Consider the following 13,048-nt stretch of genomic DNA (forward strand, 5'->3'; position numbering starts at 1 on the left):
GTGACTTGCCCAGGGTCACACTGTTAGTAAGTGTCTGAGGCCAGATTTGAATTCAGGGAGATGAGTCTTCCCGACTCCAGGCCTGATACTCTATCCACTGTAGCACCTAAAATGTTTTTCATTGTTGCAAGGAAGAGTTTACAGTAGAAAGAAGTGTAATATCAGAAAATGACATTAAAAAAGGCAACAATATTTTTAAAATGCACTTTCCCTTTTCTTCTTTCCTTGTGACTCCACTCAACTAATGCCAGACATCCCAGAGACAGGCCGTAGGGAATGGTAATGACCCTAATTTCAAGCTGCAGATGAAGAATCTTTCCCTACACCAATCCACCTGAGTCACTCAGCTGCCCAACCCTAAAAACCATTTAGGGACAAACCCCTTGTGTCTGGCTCTGGGAAGGTGTGACTCTGAAGAGTCCTCTCTGAAGGAATCCAGAACTGATCTAAAAATACCCGTGGCCTAAGGGAATCACTTGGAAAGCACATTCCAAGGACATCATGGAGTGTTCAAGCTGCCACACCTTGTACCCAAGTGGTCCCAAATGCCAAGATTAGGGGAGAGGGTCAGCAAATTGTCGCTCACTTCAATATTCATAATCTTTGATTGATTCTACCGTATCCTCTCTTTATGGATTCTGGAGTCAGAAGGGACTTTAGGGCTTATATAGTTGTCAGGATGAAGAGAGAAGCCCTCATCCCAATGAAGATCAACGCAAAGGGCCCAGATTTCTCCGTTGAATCAATGATAAAAGGTGCAACTGGGTTAGAACAAGCCCTTAATGCATTTGGGAACAGGGAAGCATTTGATCATTGGATAAAAACAGACGATGCCACTCCTGAAACATCTTGGGATTGGGTGACAGAATCCAACACACCTCTGAGCCCACGCGTATTATAGTAACAGATTCCACTGCAAGATTCCAAGAACATTTCAGCAGCTAGGGGTGGTCAAGGAAATTGCCCTTGAGGGTTTGGGGGCAGGGGAATGGATTTAGTTTTCCATTTTTTCCCTTTCTCCTTTGAGCAGAAGATGACCTTGCGAACTTTGCAAGGTTGGCACTGGTAAGCGTGTCCCTGGGATGTTAATGACTACTGGCAGTATCTGTATCAGAAGCTGAAAGAAACATTGGGGGAAGACTAGGTGGACCAAGAAAGCAAAACTTCAAGCCTCTACAAGGGAACCTTCCCCAAAAGTCCCGAAGGACATCCAGGAACGAGGAGCAGAGAGTTATGTCCTATGGCAAATGCTACATGTTCTTGCTAAGCTTGATCCCAATCTTCCCACAGACTCTATGCCTATTTGTGTTTTCCAGACTTTGAAGGAATTATTTTTCGTAGTTACTGTTTTTCTCTGCCACTTCAGTTAATAACTCTTTAAAAATGTAATTAATGTTGAATGCATAATTAATAATCAATGGGAAACACACTGCATTGGAGCTTGTGAGCAGCTTTACTAGAAAACCTGTTTCCTCAGGGTTATTCTGAACCCTGAATGGATAAGTAAAGTCACTCTTTGGGTTCCCGCCCTGCTAAGCTTCTTTTCATTGGCTTTTGTTCTGTGGTGATATCCAGCTGCCCCATCTTCCATGAAGTTTAATCTTGCAGGGCCCTATGTATCCTTTTTGGAAGCAGGCAGAGTAGTAGTAAAGAGCAGACCTGAGATTTCAAGTGGGTTATTTGATTTGGGAATGATTACTCACTACACTATAACAGGCTCTTATTTTGCAACACGGAAGAGGATTATTTACATGAGATTCTTACCTATGTTTCCTAGCTGCAGTTACTAATAAATAACAGCTGCATGAGTTTTCAGCTAGTTTCATAGCAATGGTAATGAACTGCACCAAGTCATCTATAATCCTAATCATTTGTCACCCAATGGCCAACACTTCAAAACTAACTGGGAGTTAAATGTACAGTGTAGGGCCCCAGAAATTAAAACACAAGTTGTTGTTGTTGTTTTCCCTCTGTGGATAACTAGCTTCGTGTATCAATCATATCCCCTTCAAATAATTTTTAATGAAAAAATTAAAGCATGACGACTAGGCAGCTGTTTATAATTTCATCCTGTGACTGGAAGTTCTTGAACACTCAAATGGAAAATGAGGGAAAAGAGGATACATTGTGTTAGCTGAATGGCATGGTCTCAATTAAAAGTGGGTGATTAAAAAAATTATTGGAAAGTAGAGTAGGGAAAAGACGTCCTAACTATTTTTGGAGCAGTATTTTTTAATCATTTTCAAAAAGTAAGCATAAGCCACAGTGAAACAACTTTCAACCTAGGAAAGGCATATGGAGGACAGTGAGTTCTATACAATCCAACATGGCACCCTCCTTACTTTATATGCCAAGAAGCTCAGAATTCAATACATCACTCATTGTCGGTGCTTTTCATAAGCCAGGGCACCCGGATGCTTCTATGCTCAGCTCCTTCTAGTTGGCTTTTGTTCTGTGGTGATACCTGGCTGCCCTATTTTCCATGAAGTTTAATCTTGCAGGGCCCTATGTATCCTTTTTGGAAGCAGACAGAGTACACATCATAAATCAAGTAAATAAACCTGAAAAAACCAATCAGAGCTTGCAGAGCTATAAAGTCATTGCTTTATGCTCTTGCCTCATATTTCATCACTTTCCTTTTGAAAGGAGAGGCTGTTATGGTCAATGACAGTTGACCTTCTCCAGACTCTTAGAGAAGTAGATCTCTATTGGTAAGTGTGAAGGACTTTGGAGTCCTGGATAGACACTGAATCAGAGACACTGATTCAGAACTGGATGGCAAGTGAGAGGTCATCTCATCAGTTCAGCATCCATGTTGCACAGATGAAAATACTGAGGACCAGAGAGGGTAAGTCATATGTCCAAGGTTATAATTAGTACATATCAGATGGGACATTTGAGCTCAGCTCAACTGATTCCAAATTCAATGCTCTTTCCATGATACCTCATTGTGCTCAACTGTGACATTTGAGGAAGTCATTAATAAAGGTTTTATCAAAAGCAAGTGTATTTGTATTGCAATGGGAGAAATTAGACTGCAGAACATTACCAGGAACACAGTATTAGACATTTCCATTACCAGAGTCTCTATTAAAAGAGGCATGACTTCCAGAAATAAGAATAGGCCCTGGTGAGATTGCATCTAGAGTCATTGTTCAGTTTTGGGTATCACACTTTATACGGACATTGGCATGACACTTTGGTGTGTCCAGAGGAAGGCAACCACAATGGAAGAAGATGTCCAATCCATGTCATACAGGATAAGTTGAAGGAGTAAGGGCCTGAAGAAAAGAAGACAAAGGGAGAATACGATGACTGTTTTTAAGTGTCTGAAGGGTTGTGATATGGAGGAGGCCTTCAACTCATTCTGATTGGTCCCAGAGGAAAGGGCCAGGAACATTGGGTAGAAGTTTCAAATATTTCAGTCTGATATGGGGGAAAGGGAAACCTCCTAATATGGAGAAGGCATGGAATGGCCTTCAGCAGATAGGGGATAATGACTTCTCAGATGTTATATTATGCATTCTTATGGGTGGTGGCAAATGCTGGGCCAGACTCAAGCTAGTTTCATGGTGCTTCAGTTCCGCTAATAGAATGAAAACAAATACTCCTAGCTCATTCAACAAGGAATAAAAGGAGCCTGAATTACCATAGCATAGAAAGGATATGTCACTTGGCTCAGGTAAACACAGACCCCTTACAACAGCATCACAGCTGGTTATCGGGTGACTTGGGATAAACACCAAGTTCAACTCCACATGGGTGGCCTTTCTATGCCTTTCGGTGACCAAGAGTGATAATGGCTAATGTTTATATAGGCATTGAGGTTTGCAAAGTGTTTTGACATATTTTAACTCATTTGAACTTAACATGTCGACAGTGAGTCTGAGTTCCTAGAACCAGTCAAATATCATGGACAGCTTCATTGCCTTTTAGGGCAAGAGCTACCTTACCCTAATTTGGAGGGTTAGAGGGGAGGGTAGACTGGTGACACAGAGACTGGCACATATGAATCCAATCACGGAGCTGTGGTTCAAATTAGGTGTCCACCGGAGTCTCTTCTAACTCTGCAATTGTCTAATTCCATGATTCTGATTTTCTAGCTGAAATAACAATAGCCTGATTGGAACTAGAAATTAACATCTCTATCCACAGTTACTTCATAAAAACCCTGCTTTCTGAAATATGATTGCTTTACCCAAAGGAACATGCATTGATACTGGGTCTTGGAGACTAGCACGTACGTGGGAAGAAACCCAATCCCTCTCAAATTCTTTAAAACAAAAGCAAGGTTTCCCTTAAGTCTAACCTCACATCATTTGAACTTCAGCTGGGGAATGTGCTTTGAGAAGGTCATGAACACCACTGACCAAACGGTTCAGCTGCATCACTTTCATCCCTATTTAAAGAAAGGTTTACACAGTAATATGATCAGCAATAAATCTCTTATCTTCCTCCAGCTGGAATGGTCATGCTGAGCTTGCTTCACTTAGTGCCCAGCAGCTAAATATTTATATTCACGTATTTCTTTTGTTTTAAGCTTCAGTTAGTTAAGACACGGGAAGACCAGAGGGAGTTTATTTGCAGGAGTAACACATACTAAAAATACTCATTCTTGATTCTAAGATGAGATAACTACATGCAGTATGATGTTTCGTTTCACATAGATGACCTTCTGAAGCATAATGTTTTGTCAATCTGAGTCATGAAATATTTGATTTCTCTGTAAAAGTCTTCCCACCCAGAAAAGCCAGATACTGCAGAGTGAGAACTGAATCCTGCACTGGGGGCTATTAGGACTGGGTAGTGTATAAATCTACTTCCCATTGCTACTATCCACGCCAAGGGCAGAGGCATTCAGGTCTTTCATTAGTGATGTCATGGAACTGTGAACATTCAGGATGTTTTGGAGATTTCATTACATTGCTGTCATTTTCTACGTCACTACATTTCAGAAAGATAGGCATGCTTAGGTATTTGTTAATGTCCTGCATCTATTCTCATTGAAGGGATGTAGGTAAAAGGTACTGCTGGGTATAAACAGACTGTCATTCCAAAGGTATCCGAAGGAAGCTACTTAGCAAGATACATCAGTGTGTGTGTGTGTAAGCATGAGTGTGATTGTGCTTGAGGGGCATTGCAACCAGAGGAAACCACAAGGAAAGCCTGAACTCAGAGTTCTTTATTCCTTTAAGGAAGGAGTTCTACTTTAACCAGATTTCTCAGTGTCCATGAATAAAGTAAAATTCATTTCAATTTCCATAAGCGTATTTGGTGATCATACTTCTTACCCATCACAGCAGCAGTATATAATAATATATAATATTATATTATTATTAATATATTATATATCATATATGATACATTATATTATATATTATAATATAATATATAACAGTCATAATTGATGATGACAGCTAACATTTTATGAGGTAGGTGCTACTATTATTATTATAGATGGATGGTACAGTGGATAGGGTCTGGAGTCAGGAAATCCTGATTTCAATTCCACTGTCAGATACACAGTAGTTGTATAACCCTGGGCAAGTAACTTAACCACTGCCTGCCTCTGTTTCCTCACCTAAAAAAGGGAATAATAATAGTACCTAGCTGCCAGGGTTTTTGTGAGGACAAAACAAAATGATTCTGCAAGGCGTTTTGCAAATTCTAAAACACTATGTGAACACCACTGTTGTTATTATTTTATAGGTGAGGAAACTGAGGCAGACCAAGGTTGCACGACTTGCCCAGAGTCAGTCACCCAGCTTTAGGCAATAAAGGTAGAGTTGGATGGACTCAGCCAGTAACCAATGCTCTGCTAACATTTTTATTGGGTTTCACCAATAATCAAAGCTTGTGTTTATGCCATAGTTCAAGGCTAACGCAAGCCTAACAGTAACATTTGGTTAGACCAATGAATCACACATATGATTCAGGCTCCTGTTTAAACTTTTATCAACTCTATTTACTTCAGTGCTGTACCACAGTTTACAGTAGGCTGATGTCTCAATCGGCAAAGAAATTGGATTAACATTTCCAGGCATTAGAATGTCCCATTTTGTACTCCTTAGAAGGGACCAGAATTCAGTCCATATTTTAATATATTGATGCCAGCAGTTAAGTTATAAGACAAAAATAAGAGTTTACAAGAAAACTACAAAATGGTTCTAATCAACAAATTCCAATTGACACAATGCTGAACGTTTATTCAGACAATAATATTTTCCTATAGAAAATATCCTACAGGGGGACCAGCCCTCTTCCCAGGTGAGCTACAATCTCAATCCAACTGCAAAATGTAATCCAGAGTCCTAGCTAGAACCAGATTCAACTCCACTGTTTAGTCACAAACTGTGATCTAATTTCCATGTTGCTGACTTAGCAATGAAGCTTTGGAACACAACTCGTTCCTGAATTAGGAAGGGACCATACATATTTTCTCATTCCAATATTTTCAACAGCCTTCCAGGTGTGGGAGAGTAGCCAAAATAATTTATCAGAGAAAAATATGGGAAAACTTGTTGATGGGGGGAAATGGGAGGATGGGTAAGATCCTGCTTTGATTTCAGAGTGCTTCCCTTGCCCTGCCCCACTCCCGCACCCCCACCCCCACCCCACGACCTCTGTGATCCTTCTAAGTCCTCCTTTGTGAACTTAAGAGTATTGCAACAATTTGTTCTGCTGGAAAAAAAAAGATGCCAAATCCCATTCACATTAATAGAGTTCTGTTTAAATGAGGAGGGGAAATATCAGATATGAATACAGAGAAAACTGCAAAATACCATTTAGCTATTGAATTTGGTTTGTTTGTTAATGTTTATTTCTGATTATATTTCAAATGTTGATGATTTACAATTCACTTAGATCCGTTGTTCCCAAGTGTGCCTATCAACCTCCTTCAAATGTTCCTTCGTTTCATGAGTATCTACAGAAATTATGCCATAATCAACCAGTAGGAGTAGATAAAGCATGCTAGAAAGGCTGAAGTTATTCTCTGAGGGGTCCACAGGCCAAAGGTGTAAGGAGATAGGAATGAGGGATGTGATTAAAGGCTGTAGGAAGAAAAGTCAATAGGAACCCTTAAAATGGATTACCACCACCATTGAGGTGCTTGCATTGTGGACCCTGGGACATCAGGCTACCAGGTGAACCTAAGAGGAGAATAAAAGAAATGTCTCTGGGACTCCAAGGCCAGCCCTTTCTCCACTCTAACACATGACCTTTCCTAAACACCTTAGATAGTAGGTCATAGAATCATGAACTTAGTGCTGGAGCAGATCTCAGGAACCACCTCGTTCAAACAATTTATCTTACAAATTAGCAAACTGAGGACCAAGGAAACTAAATGACTTGCCCAAGTTCACACAGAGATGGGATTTGAACTCAGAGCTAGTGTTCTTTGTACATCTAACCCCTGTCCTCAGACTGCCTGTCCTGGGCAACCCTGTTAATGTGGCCTTCCCCTTCAAGCTGCCATGTCAGTGAGCCAGGGATTGGCTTTTAACAGGACAGGGGATTCATAAAGACAGTTAGTTCCAAATGGCCTCAGCTATCAGGGCTCCCCTGATCCAGACAGCGTTTTTATCTCTTTAGTCATCCCTGTCTTTTCTTTTCTTTTTGCTTTTGTTTTTGTAGCTCTTTTTGTAACTCCTTACTGAAAAGGGTCCTGGCCAGAAATTTGTCTCCGGGGTTCTGTGGCCCAGTTGACCCATCTCTGCTAAGGAGTTCTATTCCTTACCGGTGCACCTGACTCAGACTGACCTAGAGGATGCTAACAGAAAACTTGACACGGGCCCAGCCCTCTAGAACTGTCTATGGGTCCCCTAGGTCTGATTGCCCATTTTGTACTTAAATGCCGCTGCCCCTCATGGCTTCTACTGATAACCTATGGAGGTGAAAGAAATGGTTAAAGGCAAAAATAAAAACAAAAACGCAAACAAACAAATAACTAAATTTCTAAAGGCCAATCCCACTGTTGCCATCCTCTGTACAGAGTTTTGTAGATATTGCAGCTCTTTATCACCTTGTGCTCAAAGGGAATTGCAATAGCCTATTAGCTCTCTCTTTACTTCCAGTAGGAATCATAGCATCTCAGAGTTGGAAGAGACCTAAGTCCATCTCTTAACCTCAGTTTTATCAACCTGTAAAATGGGGATAATAATAGTACTTAGCTCACAGAGTTGCTCTGAGGATGAAATGAAATAATGTGTGTAAAGCACTTTGCGTTTGTTTAGTTATTTTCAGTATTGCCTGACTTTTCATGACCCCTTTTCTGTTTGCTTGTTTGTTTGTTTGTTTGTTTGTTTGTTTGTTTGTTTTTGCAAAAATGCTGGAGTGGTTTGCCATTTCCTTCTCCAGCTCATTTTACAAAGGCAAACAGGGTTAAATGACTTGCCCAGGATCAAAAAGCTAGTGTGTGAGATCAGATTTGAACTCAGCTCATTCTGACCACAGGTCCATCACTCTTTCCACTGTGCAACCTAGCTGTCCATGTAAATCACTTTACTCCATACTTTAAAGTGCCATACAATGCTATTTCTATTATCATCCTTATCCTTATTCTTTTTTTCCAGGTTAAAGACTCTTAGGTCTATGATCCTCATAGGGCACGATCTTGAGGACTTTCACTAACTTGGTGTCTCTTCTTTGGACACTTTTGAGTTTGTTATTGTCCTTCATTAAGCTGGGATGTCTAGAACTGACCACGATACTCTAATTATGGTCTGACCAGAGGAACTCTCAGCACTCTAGACTTGGACCACACACAATTTTACTAATGCAGCTTAAGACCACTTAAGCTGCTTATTTCTTTTGTGGAGTGGGAGGTTTCTAACATTGCTGATTAATTGAAATTGCTGTCCACTAATACCCCCAGATATTTGTCAGATGCACTGCTTTCTGGCCACATCTCATGTATTTTCTGCTTGTGAGGTTGATTTTTTCTAACTCAAAGTATAAGGCATTGTTATTTTGACTATTAAATTTAACCTTATTTGAACTGACCCAGTTCTTTAGCCTATCAAGACCATTTTGGAGCCTCATCTGCAGATTTGATAAGCTGTCACTTTTACCTTTCCCCAAGTCATTTTTGTTCCATAGCAGAGGGCCAATCCTAGATCCCTGGATGATTCCTTGCAGACTGACTTCAAAGCTGATGTTGATGACTGAACAATGAGGTCTGGTCATCCAACTAGCTCTGAACACATGTAACTGGAGTGCTGTCTAGGCCACACCTGTTCACAAGAAAAGCATTGAGAGACTATGTCAAATTATTTACAAAAATTTAGGCACATGATATCAATAGCAATCATATGATCTAGTAGACAGAATTTCTAAAGCACTTTAAAGTAAGTCAGGTGTTTTACAAATATTATCTCACACTATCCTCACTCAACGACCTTGAGAGGTAGGTGCTATTATGATGCCCATTTTACAGATGCGGAAATCAAAGCCGACTGATGCAAGTCACATAACTAGGAAGCGTCTGAGATCTGATTAGAACTTAGGTCTTCCTAATTACAAGTCTAGCCCTCTACCCACTGTGCCATCTAGCTATCATCGAGCCATTTAGTAACTCTCAGAAAAGTAAATGAGGATAGTCTGGCATGACTTATTTTTGATGAAGTCATGGTGGTTCTTTGTGATCATTGCTTCCTTTTCCAGATCTGCACTGAAAATTTCTTTCAGCTTACTGGTCTACAGTCTTCAGGCTTCCTTTTTTTTTCCCGTAAAAAATCAGGACAGTATTTCCCCTTCTCTCTTCCTGTGTCACCTGTTCCACATTCAACCATTTTTCAAACATGACTGAAAGTGGCTTAGCCATCTGATTTACCAGTTTTCAGTGTCCTGGGATGCAGCTCATCTTCGGAGACCGGACTCATGAGGGGCAAGTTGGTATTCTTTATGATCTCTCCACTTATCTTGGTTTTGATTCCTAGTTATACATTTTTGTTCTATCTTTTTTAGGCCAAAGATCATTCTCTTGGACAGAAAAAAAGTTACAGAAACAAGATTCGAGCAGCTCTTCCTTCTATAGTTCATCCTTTTGAATTCTCCCTGTCCATCTATAGTGGTGGTCTTATGCATTCCTAGATCCTCCAACAGAGCTCAAATCTCTGCATATGTCCCTAGCTTTCTTCATCAGCCACTACGTTCTGAGCTTTATAACAGGGTTGACACTTTTTTAATAGGATCATGCTAAACTTTTATATTCAATCTCCATTATCTTCTTATGCCTCTACCTTCTTTATATGTCTATATCTTTTTTTTTAAATTCTCTGGTGGTTACGTATTACACATTAATTCAAAATAAATCCATGACCTGACTCTTAGAGACAATATAATTTGAAAAATAGAAAAGAACAGGATCATGTGTCTTTCACAGCTATGCCTAAGGGGTGCATTATTAATTTAATAATGGATAGAGACAATTTCAAATGATAAAATCAATCATTTGAATTATAAGAAATCAAAGAGTTTCGCATTAATTTTATAATCAATGCAACTAAGACAAGCAAGAACAAGGTAGACTGGGAAAAATCTTTTTATCACATATTTCTCATAAAGGTGTGATAGGTAAAATACATGATTAATAGAAATATGTGACCAAAAGCAATTTCTCAATACATAAGTGGTCATTATGTAAATGGTCAAAACATATGAACAAACAGTTCTTAAAGGAAGAATTATAAATTATTAGGAAACATATGAAAGAATACTCTAAATCACCAGTAATAAGAGAAATGCAAATGCAAATAAATATGAAGTTTCACCTCACACAGCGAACTGTCAAAGATGGTCAAAAAAAATGGGGATGTTCAATACTGGATGTATCACAGAAAAACATGTATACTAATTCATTGCTAGCTGACTTCTAGAAAGCAATTGGAATTATGAGAAAAAAGTGAGTTAAATGCCCATATTGTCTGACCCAGAGGTCCCCTGGATAGCCAATCCCCAAGGATTCATTAAAGAAAGGTCCTATATGCACCAAGATATCTATAGCAGCAGGTTTTGTAGCAAAGATCTGAAAATGAGGCAGATACCCATCAAAGGGAACATGGCTAAAAGGGTTGTGGTAATTGAATATAATTGTACTACACATCATGAACATGATGAATACAGAGAAGCATGAGAAGTCTTATGCAAGCAGATACAAAGTGAAATAAGCAAAACCAAGAAAAGAATATACTAAATGACTAACAGTGGAAATTGAAAGAGCAACAATGAAGGAATAGAAACTGTGCTGAAAGAAGATATAGGAGAAGGAACTCTTTCTTCAGAAAGGTAGGGGGGCTGTGGTTGCTGAAAATTTAATAAAATGTCAGACTTTTTCAGTGTATTAGTTTTGCTGATCTTTTTTTGTTTGTTTGTTTCATCTTTTTTATTCTTTGTTACAAGACATGGCTCTCTGGGAGAGGTAGCAAGGAAGGATACATTGGAAAATGCAGGTGATATAGAAAAAAAAGATATTAATGATAATTATATATATTATATATAGTATACACATACACACACATATATGTCTGTATATCTATATCTATCTATATATATATAGAAAGAGAAAGAAAGAGAGAGAGAGAGAGAGAGAGAGAGAGATGAGTTCCCTGTGCATCTACAATAGTCTCTGTAGCTAACTTCTCTTCTACCTCCTTATCAGAATTTTTTCACTTTGTGTTTTCAGAATTTCATTCTTATGAGTTTCCTTTTCCTCCTGGCTTGAACACTTCCATAAAATTTTAAGCCACGTATGTTTCCTATCCTTTCTGTGAACCTTATGAAATCTATTCTCCCAAAATGTAAGGTATATGCCAGACTATGTCTGTCTCTTCTCTCTACTCCTCCCCCAGGGTTCCCACCTCAATATCTAATTCCTTTTTGTTGATGAGAATCGGATCCAAAATAGGAGTTCCCTTCATTGTTAATTTTTTTGAAGCTTTTCAAGGGTAAAACTGTCGTTAGGCAGGTCAAGAAATTATTAGCTAACCTACCTTTGGCAGACAGAGAGAGGACTAACAGATACCTAATTCCTCCATCTCTACTCTGCAAAGCTTGTGATCTTTTCCCACATCCCTCATATATTTCTTCTTCCTGTCTAGTTCATCTATAGTCTATTCTGATGGCAATAATGCTTCTATTTTTTTTCCACTAATGTTCATTCAAATGTTCCCTGCCATGCTCTGCTCTCCACACCTACCTGTCTCCTATAGTTTCTCTTAATAATATGCAGTGCTAATCTCTCCCACCTCCCATTTACTTATCATATTTCTTTTAATAAGGCAGTCAATAACCTTTCCAAAGCTATATTCCAGTTAAGGGCTCTGACTTCGACTTCAGTTATATCTAGAGGTCAAATTTGCTTTCTTATGCTTGAATGTGTCTGTTGTCCTTGACTTGTTACCCGTACATTGTACATTTTTGTAGAAACACCTGTGTCATATTTTAATCTTGTTTTTCCTGGTTTATTTCTTGAATTTCGTCTCTTGTGAATTTCTGGATGTTTCTTCCTACATTGTAGCTACTCTCTTTTTTTGTCTAGCTTTGTCTAGCTTTTTGTCTAGGTAGACAATTTCTTCCCTTATCTTCCTTTTCAGTGTGTGTCCCTTTAATTAGATGTGTAAGAATTGAGACAAATACATATTTTATTAGCACCTGGCTAAGAACTCATTATTTTATATTTTAAGCCATTTGATATTTTAAAGACAAAACCTAATCTCAGATACCATCTTCTTTACTGTCATTTTAAGTCTTCTCCAGGTCACCCTCAATACATCAACTGCCAGACCAATTTTCCTATTAAATGCCTCTTCTACACCGGATGGCAGCAGATAGAGTTGCCCTTGCTCTGAGGCTGGAGTTCCATTGTCCAGGATCTGAGCACACAACTTTGAGCAGACGCTGAAACAGTGTCTTCTTATTGCTAATTTATCCTAAACTCTAATCTTCGGCATTCAAGTCTCTTCTCAATATGGCTTTATCCTCTTTTTCTATTCTTACCCCTCTCCAACCTGAATATGAACTGCAGTCAGGCCAGTTTTTGTAATGTTCT

Source organism: Vombatus ursinus, unplaced genomic scaffold (assembly GCF_900497805.2).
Source record: "Vombatus ursinus unplaced genomic scaffold, bare-nosed wombat genome assembly UNPS02014810.1, whole genome shotgun sequence".
NCBI classification, from domain to species: Eukaryota; Metazoa; Chordata; class Mammalia; order Diprotodontia; family Vombatidae; genus Vombatus; species Vombatus ursinus.